Here is a 13,532-nt window from a genome sequence, read left to right on the forward strand (position 1 = left end):
TAATGGCATAGACGTGTGACTTCTTCACCAACCCAAAGTTGCTCTTCATTTGATCGAGGAGCTTCTTCTCCTGTGACTTCCCCACAAAAGTGTCTGCGGGGTTCGCACCCTGATAGGGTAACAAGGTGATTATGTGGACCAGCATATCATCAATTGGATAAATGGACCCTCCCAGCCATAGATACCCATCATGAACCAACACCAAAAAATGACGCACATATATGGTGTTAATTATGTTACAACTAAAATGTGTAACCCACAATATATTGGGCAATGTTGCGTGCTCAATTACGACTTCCCACTTCAATGGCTCAAGCCTTGTGACATTCAACTACTCGTAGTAGATTGATTTCAAATATTTTCTAGGTTCTAACTGCGGAAAATTCGCATGATCACCCGAGATCCTAGTCCTCCATCTTTAGAAATAGTACCTGGGCCAACAAGTCAACCTCAACAGGTACCTCCATTAGCAGCAATGGCGTGAATACTTTGTACTTCAGTGAGTCAAGGTCCTTAGTGACCTTGACGGTGGATTTCCTAGCGGGTACATAAGGTCGTAGTCGATTAATTGGAACTACTTCCTCTACATCGATAACTTCCACCCCCATAGTCAATTCTTCATCATCAAGGTCCAGGATTTTATCAATCTAACCATTATGGTGAATCTTAGTTGGGTTTTGGTGCAACGATTGCCGAAATGATGCTTGTTGTGGCTTTTTTTGCCTCTTCTCTCCTGTCTTGGAGGAAATAAGTTTTGGCCTCAATGACCTAGGCTCTGTGGTAGTCACTGGGGGTGTTGCAATCATCTTATCAATGCTCTCCCAGAATATTTTCTCCTGCCACTCAGAAAAATCTGCCTCAAACCTGAGCCCTTGCTGTGAAAACTCCTTCTCTACTTCTTTCCTATTTCGTTCAAATATGCAGCAATTGTCTCGGCTCAAACTTAAGCACAAAATATCGAGGAAATATCTCTGGAAGTAAAGTGTTCAAATGTGGAGCGGGAAGTTGTATTTATAGCCCTTTTTGAATTCAAATCCATTGATTACCTCCATATCTCCTTCATTAATTCCTTTTTAGCGGTAGATTTCCAAATATATGATCCTTAAATGCTTTCCCCTCACTCCTCTTAATGGAAAAATAGCCATCCAATCACCTACAATGTTTTCAACAATCACTTTCTGGCTAGGCAACATGGGTCCCTTCATGCTAGCACAACTCCTTCGTTGCAGTTCCCATCTGCGCCTTTCTCCTAACTGTCGTGCAACCCAATCTCTTTGCCATACTTTTCTCCTGGTAGCGTAGTCTATAGTCCTGCACTTCCATCCAACTGCTAGAAGTACTAAGACTATCCTCCATCCATATAGTCATTGCACATGGGCGATATCACCCCTATGTTGTATCTCTGAGATAATAATGGTTAGCTATTATGCTAGAGCATCTAAGATAAATTCTTTAGGGGTTTTGTTTTAATTTGGGAGACCAATGAATGAAACAGATATAGAACTGATATGCCTAACCCTTCGAATAATATTAATATCTCAGCAAAGGGCTGCTATAAATATTTACACAATGATAAAGCTTGAATAGTGGTGAGCAGAAAACAAAAAATATTATGATTATCACAATTCTCAGATAGAAAATTAAATAATCATAAGTATGAAAATATATGACCGATGTTTAGAAGGTTTAAGAGAATATGCTTATGCTTACAACAAGATGCTGACGATTTATTGATTCGGAGGGAATTAATTAAAGAGACAGTTCATTAATCCATTCTATTTAATGATTATCACTTCAGAAGCTTATAAGAATAGATTGAGACACAATTATTGCTACCTAGTTATCTCTATAAAGTCATAAGAATATGAAGAAAAACATAATGAGTAATACTGGAAAAACTTACAAGAAACACAAACTGTGTAAAACATCAATTCTAGAAATTCTTCTTCAAGGGTGCAACCCATGATAACTCGTGAAGAGAGTTATTTATACAATAGTAGGACCAAAAATATCCTAAACTACTTTTACAAAAACAGATTATTTACAAAATCAAAAATAAACTGTCTAATGATCTAGCACTGCTTTGGTGCTATGTTATTTGATGACTATCACTAAAAAGTTGAAAAGTGGTTGAATCTAGCTGATTTTTCCTTTAAAAAATGAATGTTGTTCAATTATCCTTGATTAAATAAATGTGTTAATTCTTCCTAGCATTTCTTATCTAGGATAGAAACCTTTGTTACCCTCCTATAGATTTCATCCATCTTGGTGCGTTTAGTAAAAGTGGGTTTTACCAAACATATATGCTTGATTTCATCCAGGATGAAGAAAGAATCCCTAAGTGTTTTTACTACGAGAGTTGTATGCTCTGCCTGGTTCCTCTGTTTTAATTAGTCAAGGCTCTGTGTGAATGTTTTCCTTTCAGTTATGTGTGTAATGGTATTCTTGTCAAGTCTTGGAGTAAACAAGCTCCGCGACTAGTATCAGAGTTATTTATCCAATTCTCTGGTCTTCAACTAATTACCTGCAAAACAAGACAATAATTAAGAAAACAAAGGTTCGAGAGGAAAGGCGATTGATGGATTTTTGGCACATGGATGCCTGAGGAAGGAGTTGTGGTAGCATTCTGAATGTAACAGGAGGTCAAATGGCGTCATAGAGGTTTAGGGTGGCGTTGAAGGGTTTAATGGGTTTTAACTGTGAAATGGGTGAAAGGAATGAAAACGAAGGATTTCAGCGTTTTAAAGTGTAACGGGAAATTTTTTGAATATGGTAGGAAATTTCATATTTACAGATAATAGGTGGTTTATCGTAGTGAAGGGGAGGCGATATTACAGAGTCCTTTTCTATAAATAATCTCATACCAGCAAGGTTTAAAGTGCTGGGCGCCTCCCTAGCCCATGCTTTATCTCCCGCTCGCTTCCCTCACCCGACTACCGTTAGATCAAGTCCCATTTAATCGAATGCTCCACATCCATATCGACCGTGCCCAATGGTTGAACAATACCCATCCGATAAAGTGGTTTTCCCTGACCCCCCTAAGACTACATGCGGCCTCCCCTTCACTAAGACTAAGTCCTTTGCTATAAAAAATCTCATTGACAGCTTAAAAAGTAAAAAAAAAGTGGAGTATTAACAATGAAATGTATCCCAACTTATTAGTGTTGAATGAAATGTTTGAGAAAATTTCCATTTACAAGATAAGTGGAATATTGTCCCTCAAGATTTTGTAGCATAAAAGTGTTATTTCCATTTACTGCAGCAATTGCTAATGGACCAAACCATAGGTTGTCAATCTTACCATACTTTCCCTTTTCCTCCCTTCTGGAGTCCCATTTTAGAACTAGGTCACCTTCTCTGAAGTCCCTTTCTCTGGCTCTCTTGTCAAACAGGTTTTTCATCTTATTCTGATATTTATTCAATTTGTATTGAATGTCATCTTTGTTTTCATTTAGTTCAATAATCTGATTTATCCTTCTTAAAAAATTGTCAGGTTCATCTGTTGAGTCCTGCAAGAAATTTAAAAATGGGAAAGCCAAATTGGTGGGAAAAATTGCATCTTTCCCATAGACTAACTGAAAAGGAGATTTACCAGTAGATCTTTTTGGATTTATTCTGTTTTCCCATACTGCATAAATTAAATGAGAGTCCAAGATCTTTTTATGATCTGCTAAGGTCTTTTTGATTACCTTTACTAGAATTTTATTTGAGGATTCTATGAGGTCGTTAGCTTGAGGGTAGTATGGAGTTGAATGATGTAACATAATCTGATATTTCTGGCAAAAATAAATCATTTTAACACTAGAGAATGTTGTTACATTATCTGTGACAATTTTAGTTGGGAAACCAAACCTAGATAAGATATTTTCTTCAATTAATTTCATTACTACTGAATCAGTAGAATTTCTTACTGGAATTGCTTCCACCCATTTAGAGAAGTAGTATGTTACTGTGAGGATCCATATGTGTTGATTACTTGAAGTGGGATGGATTTCTTCAATAAAATCTAATCCCCATTGAAGGAAAGGTTCTGAGATTATTGATGGTACTAGTAGAAGAGCTGCTAGTTTCTGCTTACCAGCAAACATCTAACAAGGACCACAACCTTTGACCTTTGCCCCTACTTGTAAGAACAATGTTGACCAATAAAATCCTCCCCTTAAAATCTTGTATGATGTTGCTCTCCAAGCATAATGTCCTCCACAAAATCCTATATGAAACTGGTCAATGATTCCTTCAGTTTCTGATTTTGTTAAACATAATAACAAAATATTCAGTGGACCTTTCCAGTACAAATTTTCATTTATGATGTAGTGCTTGACAACTTTCAATTTAAAACTTTTACATTGGGCTTTAGAAAATGATGTTGGGCATTCAAAATGGAGGAGAAAATTTACAATATCTTGATACCAATCTCACAATAGAAATTTGTCAGCAATATGTAAAGGGCTAATCCGATCTGAAGGTAAAGGTTTTTGTGGATTATTTTCTTTAGGTTGGAGAGAAGGTTCTTGTGGATTCTTCCCTTGTAAAATTAGGAAAGGTTCTTGTGGATTCTTCCCTTGTGCAAGGACAAAAGGTTCTTGTGGATTCTTCTCTTGTACAAGTACAAAAGGTTCTTGTGGATTCTTCCCTCGTACTTCTAAAATAGAATTGATTCCAAGCACTCTTTAATTGGATTCTACTAGAAGCTTGGCTAATCCCGGGCCTTTTACTAACATTTTAGTTTTGATAGTTAGATCAAAATCAAGTATTTGGGTGATCCGCCTACCTCTTTTCCCATCAGTGTCAGGTTGAGTTAAAACGATTTTTATAGCACGATTAGGAACATAAGAAGTAATAGGTGAATGTAGGACATACATCCTGAAATATTTCAGGGCTTGAATGAGGGCATATGCTTGCTTCTCGATTATGTCATACTTAAGCTTGACATCTCTCATAACCTTATTGAAAAAGGCTATGGGCTGGTCATGGGAATCTTCATTCTTTTGTAATAGAACAACAACAAGGGTTGTTTCTGAGGCAAAAGAAAAGATATTGAATGGTTTAGTATAATCAGGGCTGGCCAAGGTGGGAGCTTCGGAGATAACTTTCTTGATCTGATCAAATGCATGCCTAGAAGAGTTAGTCCATTTAACTTCATGATCCTTTCAAAGCATTTCAACTATATCTTTTACAATCTCTGCATAGTTTTGGATGAATCTTCTTAAAAAATTAATCTTACCCAGAAAATCTTGAATTTCTTTCTTGTTTCTAGGTAAGGTCAATGTTTCAATGGTAGATACACGATTGGGATCAATTACCACTCCTTCCTTTGAGATTATATGGCCCAATAGTTTTCCTTCTTTGATAGCAAACAAATACTTTTTAGGGTTCAATGATATCCCAAATTTCCTACACCTGTCAAAAACCTTGATCAAGTGCTTTAGATGTTTCTGATCAGATTTGGAAAAAAAATAATTGCATCAAGATAAATAACCACAAATTTGTTTTCCTGACCCATGAAAGCTACATCCATAGCTCTCTAAAATGTTGATCCAACATTTGATAAGCCAAATGGCATGCTAGCGTACATAAATGTACCCCACGGCGTAGTGAAGGTTGTCTTTTCCCTATCTGTTGGATCAACATTCACCTGATTATAACTTGAAAAACCATCAAGCATAGAAATTTGTTATGCTCTTGAAACCATTTGAAGTAACTGATCTATTTTGGGCAAAGGGTAATTATCCTTTAACGATTCTTTGTTCAAATTTTTGAAGTCCCCACAAAGCCTAATTTCTCCGTTCTTTTTTCTGACAGGAACTAAATTTGCAACCCAGTTAGAATATCCAAGAGGGAGAATGATCTAAGCATCTATAGTTTTATTAATTTCCCTTTCGACATTTGGTAAAAGGGATGGATTAATCCTCCTAAGTTTTCGTTGATAAGGTACTGCTTTTGGCTTCAAAGGGATCTTGTGATGTATTAATGAAGTATCATAAGTTTTTAGATCAGCATAGGTCCAAGAAAAAACATCCTTATAATTTTGAAGTAACTTAAGATATTGAGTTTTAATCTTAGGGTCTAGAGATGCACAAATTTTGATGCTTTTGAAATCATCATTTGTTCCAATGTTAATTTCCTCTATGCCCTCTTCTGAAGAAATGGACTGAGAATTTCAGAGGACATATTTTTGATCAAACAATTTTTCTAAAGTTATCAAGCCTTTGGGAATAAAATTGTTAGACAATTGAATAATATCATGATCAGTAATTTTTGAATTGAAATCTAAAGTATCATTCTCACTTGTATTTTCATTTATTTCGAATCTATCTTCATCAATTTGTAGAAGAGAAAATTGATCTACAAGTTGCAGAAAATATTTTAAGTGTTCATCATCTTCAAATATCCGCCAGTGTTTCAGACTGTCTGGGATAGATGGTCTATACTTGACTTGTATTTGGTAGAGTAAATTAGTCTGATCAGGAATTTTAAATAAACTAGCAGAAACAACTAAGGTGTCTGCATGAATATTTTTGATTTCTCAGAATATAAGTCAAATAAAAGCCATCAAAGAAGTTTTCAACTAAATCCCATACTTCATTTCGGTAAGACCTAATTCTAGGGTGTTTAGTTTGGCAAATATTTCTCACTTGTTTGACAATAAGCTCTGAATCAGTAAAAACACTTAAGTTTTGAACCTTTAAGCTTTTGGCTAATTGAAATCCCAAAAGGAAAGCTTCATATTCAGCCACATTATTTGTAACTTCGAATTCGAGCTTACATGATTGGGTAATGTTTTCTTTTTCTGGGGATATTAAAACTACTCCACCTCTTGATCCATCTTTTGTACAGGAGCCATCAATTACATCTTCAATTTTAACTTGAGTTTCACGCACTTGGTTTGTAGAGAGTTGAAAGAAACCAAAATCTTGGTCAATTGCATAAATGGGATGGTTCCTTGGCTAGTCTGTTTTGCAAATAGTGTGCACAAATATCACCTCCCTATATAATCTTAGTTTTTCTCCCCCATAAACTAGAATAGTAGCATAAGACATATCCATTTGAAGAGTTCCCCCTAATTTGGAACAATAAGACCTTGAAAGGAGCATTCCAAATTTGGGAGGGATATCTGTGACAACTATATCGAGTACTACACTTTTCACTGGAATTTGGGCAAGGGTGACTACTAAATCCTTAATCAATCCTAAGCAAGGCACCCTTTTAGAATCAAAGGTGTACAAGTCATGATAGGATCTAGTTATATCAAGTTTCAAATGATCCATGATAGTTTTTGTCATAAGGTTATGTGATGCTCTAGAATCAGGCATACAATTATACAACATGGAATCATTTGTCTTAAGAGTTACATAGAAAGGAGGTACTATTTCATCTATCATATCTAAGCTTGGGCCAAAAATAAATACTGGTTTTTCATCTTGCAGACTGATGATATCACCTTCAGCATCAATTGAGGTATTTTGTATCCATTCGGAGACCTGATTTTTATACCCAGGGTTCTTAGGAAGTTCTGAAAGAGGAATTGGGATTTTAACTCTTTCTAACTCTTTTTCAACATTAAATGTAGTCAATGAAATTTTGTCATTTTGAGAAATGTCAATTGCCCATTCTAATGGTCGAATAAAATTCATTTGAGTTTGAGCAGTTTTGGCACGAGGTTCAATTACTGGAGTTTCCTTAGGAGGTCTTCCAGGGCTAGGCCTAGGCCTAAGGTCATATCCTTTGTTTAACTCTGCAATTAAAAATTCAAAGAAGGCATGGTATTTAGAAACCTGTGAATATTCTTGATCTTCTTGAGCCTGATTTTGTTGTGTAAGAGGAATAATAACTATTTGATCAGAGGAAATATCCATATTATTTATATCTTCAGTGATGGTCATAGTATTATCATCAGGTTGATGATCATCTATCAACAAAGGAGTGGGAATATGCTGATCATTACTAGGTCTTTGAGGAATTCATAATTGTGGATTTCTTTGATACTAACCTTGATTTTGATTTTCGGGTCTGGAAACTGTTTGTTGAGTTGTCCTAGGTTGAGTCTCAATCTTGGATATTATATTAGATAGATTTCTAAGAAGAGAAGTTATTTAATCTATTTTAGAATCTTTAGTTTTAGTCTTAGAGGAACTAGAAGCCTCTGGTGTTGATTTTAGTTTTCTTTGGGCTTCTTCCTCTTTAGCTTTCAAAGAAGTTGAAGCAGCCCTGTTTGATTCTACCTCAATAGCATTTTTTTCATATCTTCAAGAGTTCCTGAAATTCTCTCTCTCAGCACAACAACAAAATCATCATCAAAGGCTTTATAAAATCTAGACTTTGCTGCTGCTACAGGGGGTTTACAATCAGGGGGCATTTTATGATAAAGCTTATTGAATCTTTTGATAAATTTAGATACAGGTTCACCAAAATTTCTTTTAAGTTCATCAAACTCAGTAATAAAGTAAAGAGGATATTTTTCCACACCCCACTGGTTTTTAAATATATTTGTAAGTTCTTCCCAATTTCTAATGGTATTTGTAGATAATTGCCTAAACCAAATTCTTACATTTCCTTCAAGTGATTGTACAAACAACCTCATGTAAACAGTTTCTCATTCAATATTCATGTCATCTACAAAGTCTAGAAAGGCTTGAAGATGGTATTTAGCAAAAGGACTGGTTTCTCCATTATTCCTGGGAAGGTATTTCAACTATCCACTTGGGAATGCATCGAGATTAGGAGGTAAGACTAAAGTTGCATATCTAGCCTGTACAATAGGTTGGAAAGACATAGTGGGAGGTGGTGTATGAGATGTTTGTGTCGATGAAGAAGTTGAAGAAGATGAAGAAGAAGTTGAAGAAGAAGTTGAAGAAGGTGATTGAGGGGGTGAAGAACTAGTTGAAGGTGAAGAAGGAGGGGATCTCTTGAATGATTTCAAAGGAGTCCTAACAACTAACTTTTAGACCTATGGATGAATACCTTCCTTTGTTTGAAAGAGTGGATTTGAATACATGGAGAGGGTCTCTTTGGGTTGTTCATAAGTAGAAGCTTCACGTTGTCCAAAAGTGGGAGGAAATGAATAAGTGGTAGGGGATATGAAATCTGTTGGTTTATATTATGGTAAATTAATACCCAAGTCAAACTCAGTTTTAGGTGATCCTGGTGGTAGTGAGGGTTATGGATGAGTTTCAAATGAATGAATGAGGAATGCTGATTTAAAATAAACTCCCCTCCTTAAGAGTTCAACAACCCTAGGTGATAGGTGGGTGTAATATGGATTGGATGGAATGTTACTATAAGGATCAAATGATGGTAAATATTTAGAATGAAAGATTGAAGATGAAGAAGAAGAGGGTTGATGTCCCCTTTTAGAACTGGCTTTTCTCAAAGTTTTTTCAGGATCTGACAAAGGATCAACTAAGTTACCCTCTGAACGAGATCTGGTATGCCTAAAAGGTGCCATTTTGGGAGAGTGGAGTCTCTAGGTGAAGGATTTTGACCTTTCTAGACCTTTAATCACCTTAAAGGAATAGAATACATATCGTTTCCCTAAGAAAACTTAATGAAATTCGAGTCCCCGACAATGGCGCTAGTTCGATGTTGTATCTCTAAGATAATAATGGTTAGCTATTATGCCAAAGCATCTAAGATAAATGTTTTGGGGGTTTTGTTTTAATTTGGGAGACCAATGAATGAAACAGATATAAAACTGATATGTGTAACCCTTTGAATAATATCGATATCTTAGCTAAGGGCTGCTATAAATATTTACGCAGTGATAAAGCTTGAATAGTGGTGAGCAGAAAACAAAAAATAATATGATTATCGCAATTCTCAGATAGATAATTAAATAATCATAAGTATGAAAACCTCTGATCAATGTTTAGAAGGTTTAAGAGAATATGCTTATGCTTACAACATGATGGTGATGATTTATTAATTCAGAGGGAATTAATTAAACAGATAGTTCATTAATCCATTCTCTTTAATAATTATCACTTCAGAATCTTATAGGAATAGATTGAGACACAATTATTCCTAGCTAGTTATCTCTGTAAGTACATAAGAATATGAAGAAAAACATAATGAGTAATACTGGAAAAACTTACAGGAAACACAACCTGTGTAAAACTGAATTCAAAATCCTTTGCTTTGTATTAAGGTTCCAGAAAATTCAAGTACATCAGATGTTTATAAATTCTTCTTCAAGGGTGCAACCCATGATAACTTGTGAAGAGATTTATTTATACAACAGTAGGACCAAAAATATCCTAAACTGATTTTACAAAAATAGATTATTTACAAAATCAAAAATAAAACTGTCTAATGATCTGGCATTGCTTTGGTGTTGTGCTGTTTGATGACTGTCACTGAAAATTTTGAAAAGTGGTTGAAGCTAGCTGATTGTTCCTTTAAAAACTAAATACTGTTCAATTATCCTTGATTAAGTAAATCTGTTGATTCTTGCCAGAGTTTCTTATTTGGGATAGAAACCTTTTTTACCCTCCTATAGATTTCATCCATCTTGGTGTGTTTAGTAAAAGTGGGTTTTACCAAACATATATGCTTGATTTCATCCAGGATGAAGAAAGAATCCCTGAGTGTTTTTACTATGAGAGTTGTATACTCTATCTGGTTCCTCTGTTTTAATTAGTCAAGGCTCTGTGTGAATTTTTCCTTTTGGTTTTGTGTGTAATGGTATTCTTGTCAAGTATTGGAGTAAACAAGCTCTGTGACTAGCATCCGAGTTGTTTATCCAATTCTCTAGCCTTCAACTGATTACCTACAAAACACAACAATAATTAAGAAAACAGGGCTCAGCAGGAAAGGTGATTGATGGCTTTCTGGCATAGTGATGCCTGAGCAAGGAGTTTTGGCAGTGTTTTGAACATAATTGGATGTCAAATGGCGTCACAGGGGTTGAGGTTGTCGCTGAAGGGTTTAACAGGTTTTAACTGTGAAACTAGTGAAAGGCACAAAAACGAAGGTTTTCGACGTTTTAAAGTGTAACAGGCAAGTTTTTTAATATGGCGCGAAATTTCATATTTACGGATAATAGGCAGTTTATCGTAGTGGCTGGGAGGCGGTATTACAGATTTTTGCACCGCTTATGAGGCAAAGGTAGTTTTGAGGAGGGCTCACCCGATATACCCCAGCGTGTGACACGTAACCTCAAGGAGGTTGGGGAAAACCACTTTATCAGACGGGTATTGTTCGACCATTGGGCGCGGCTGATATGGATGTGGAGCATTGGATTAAGCGGGAGTTGATCTAATGGTTTTTAGGTGAGGGAAGCAAGTGGGAGATAAAGCATGGGCTAGGGAGGGGCCCAACACTTTAAACCTTGGTGGTATGAGATTTTTTTAAGGTTAATGATAGGTTTAACAATGATCGGGTAGAGCTTAATGAAGTGACGTGGCCATGGAGGGAGTTTATTGTATGAGCGGGGAATGAACGTTTATGGAGGATATGATAGGGGAACACGATGGATGTGGGTCCGGGTGATCTAATGAATAAAGTGATAGCATATCACAAATCAAATTTTATTCCACCCAATTGCTCATTTTCTTAAGAACGATGCAATGCAATATGATCCTACGGTCAGGAATCAACAGACATCCAACGATTGACAATGTTATCGCACATCGAACTTTCTTCCGCCCAATGGTTCATTTGCTTATGAATGTGATGTGATATGATCCTTTAGGAAATAACCATTTCAAACCTTCAATTTCTACCTACCCTTCTATTCCTAACATTTTTACTTATCCTTCCCGAGTGCATTTGAACTAGCAACTCAATATTTTCTTTTTATGAACAATCTAACTCTATACCTTATTTCTTCCATTGGCTCAGATTAAACTGTTGAGCCAATTTATTTTCTACCTATGAGAACAAATCCAATTATGATGCAACTATATAATTGGATAAAATAAGCTAGTGTGGCATCTAAACAAACTACACACAACTATTATTTTTCAAACTAAATTTAGAACAAAGGAGTGGCATTTAGATTTGCAACACTTTCAGAGTTTATTTCTTTTTCTTTTTTGTCTAACCTAACATTTTATTTTTCCTTTATTTTTTAGGGCATCTACCCTAACATTTTCTTTGATATGGACATATTTATCAAAATATTTCCTAACATTTTTGTTCAATATTCTTTTTTTCCATATCCTATCTTAACATTTTGTATATGCATTTTCATTTTTTTGTCTAATTTATTCTAACTTATCAAAACCAAAAAATGCTACAACACCCTATACAACTTCAACCAATCCCCATTGATTCTTTTTGGAAATAACTCCCCATTCAACTTCGTGACTAAACTACACCTCCATCCGTAATCTCCTTGATGATGATGTATGGTCCCAACCAATGCATCTAAAACTTTCCTGGGAAATTAGTAAACTTGCTATCATACATCAACACTTAATATGCATTTTTAAAGGTGTACTACTTAATGTGGTGATCGTGCCACCACTTTTCTTGAGCCTTTTGGACCTGCTCATGGAAGCCTTCCAAGAAGCGATCTTCTTCTAACTCAAGTATCTGCGCAAGGCATTCTTCCATTATATCCCGATTTTCCATCTCTGTGACTGCAACAATCCTCAAAATCGGCACTATGTACTCGATTGGCATCACTGCTTCTTGTTGATAAACCAGTAGAAATGGTGTTTGTACAGTCAATGTATTATAGGTAGTTCTATATGCTCAAATAATAGCTAGTATGTGCACATACCAATTGTTCATATTTTCATTACAGATCTTCATCAAAGCATTTTCTTGACAAGAGATCATATAGCGAGGGTAGATTCAATCTAATGATTATTCACCCGAACAAGAATCTTTGTGATTTAAAAACCTATACATACAAATGTTAGTAGTATAAGGAAAATTTTAAAATAATAGTAATCATATATTTTGTATGAAGAGGACCTTGTAACAAAACATGGAATCTAATACATACCTTGAGTTGGTATTTAACAAACCTTATAGGACTTTAGTTTTTGAAGGGCTTCCTTTGCAACATGAATTTTTTCATGATTCAGGTCTTTCCTTTGAAGTCTCCTCCAAAACCTTTGTGTATTATGCAAGCTTTCCTACCAAGGATAACTTTTGGTAAAATGATGAAGGCTACCTCTTAATCCAGTCTTTCTGAGGGAGACCTATATCTTAGACATAGTTACTCATCAAATGAGAGAATTACCGATTAGCCATTTTTTGAGGTAACAAAAAAAGCACCTCATTTTGAAAAGTGGTTATTTAGAATAACCCTTTTTTTTAGCATATTTTTGGCACTTTAATTTTTCTTATGAACATTTATTTTTTAGATGTGAGTGACTTTCATGTTTATTTTGAAAAGTGTTGATGCAACATCAACCCTTTTTTAGAGAGTTTATTTTGACACTTTACATTCTCTAATGTCTTCTTCTTCCCCGAGATATTTATTTTTAAGTGTGTTTATGTATTTGTGTTTATTTAACTTTTATTTTCATTTTTCTTTTGTAATAAAATCTTCATTTTTCCGCATAGTTAAAAAAATTTAC

This window comes from Pinus tabuliformis, chromosome 5_2 (assembly GCF_031772625.1).
Source record: "Pinus tabuliformis cultivar Carrire ecotype Pingquan chromosome 5_2, CPIR1, whole genome shotgun sequence".
Taxonomy (NCBI): Eukaryota; Viridiplantae; Streptophyta; class Pinopsida; order Pinales; family Pinaceae; genus Pinus; species Pinus tabuliformis.